The following is a 1,152-nucleotide window of genomic DNA, read 5'->3' on the forward strand; positions in this document are numbered from 1 at the left end:
TAGTAATTGAGGTGTAATCAGTTTGGCAATGTATTGAGTTCTATATATACAATTTTCCCCCAACAAATTCAAATAAGATTCAATGACAAGTTTAACTCTTTAAATTATAGATTTGTGTCTAATATGATCCATAAACTTGTGTAATAAGTCTATGAAATTTCAAATTGATATGTAGTAGAGATACATAAAAAAAAAAATTAAAAATTACGACCCTATTTGATAATAATTTTATTTTTTGTTTTTATTTTTTTAAAATTAAGTCTATAAACACTACTTTCACCTCCAATTTTCTTTCTTTGTAATCTACTTTTTACCAATAGTTTATAAAATAAGCCAAAATTTGAAAACTAAAAGAAGTAACTTTTAAAAAGTTATTTTTGTAATTTGAAAACTAAATGAGATTCACGTATTTATTAGATACAATCTTAAACTTCCGTGTTCAATTAGAGGTAGAATTAAATATTACAAATAATTTTTTAAGAAGTACATATGCCTAACATATTGAATACGAAATTGAAAACTCATGAACTTATTAGGCATTGTTAAAGTTCAAGGTTTTACTCGATATAAAATTGAAAGTTTAAAGACGTATAAGACATTGTTTATTTAAACTAGAGTTAACTAAGGAGATTTCAACCAATTTTAAAACTCGGGCATGTGCTTGTTTGAAAAGAAAGAGCTTGAACCAAAAACGACTTAAAGTAACCTTGAAATTTGTAAGTACTTTAAAACAAAGAGTAATTTTATTTATACCATACGCAATCTCAATCAACTCTTTATTTGCGATCCTCATCAAATTACCACACCTACATACCATGAGGCTCCATGGAATGGAATATTCATGCGGTCTCAAGTAGTCAAAACCTTATACTATATTATATTTTTAAAATCTTGGTCAAACATCCCTTTCGAATCAATTCAAAAACTCGGATTAATTGGATTAGCAACCTAAAAGATCCAAATAAAATCTTCAATCCTTATAATTCGGATTGGATTGGGTTAGGTCGTCACGATATGACTTACTTTTCTTCCTTATTAATTTAAAATATGTAAATTTATTTACAACACATGATCAGTAACTAAAATCTCATAAAATTCAAATGTTAAAACCTAAATATCTATGATATTTATTACAAACTTTAAACAAAGAGA

The sequence above is a fragment of the Benincasa hispida genome, chromosome 1 (genome assembly GCF_009727055.1).
Source record: "Benincasa hispida cultivar B227 chromosome 1, ASM972705v1, whole genome shotgun sequence".
Lineage (NCBI taxonomy): Eukaryota > Viridiplantae > Streptophyta > Magnoliopsida > Cucurbitales > Cucurbitaceae > Benincasa > Benincasa hispida.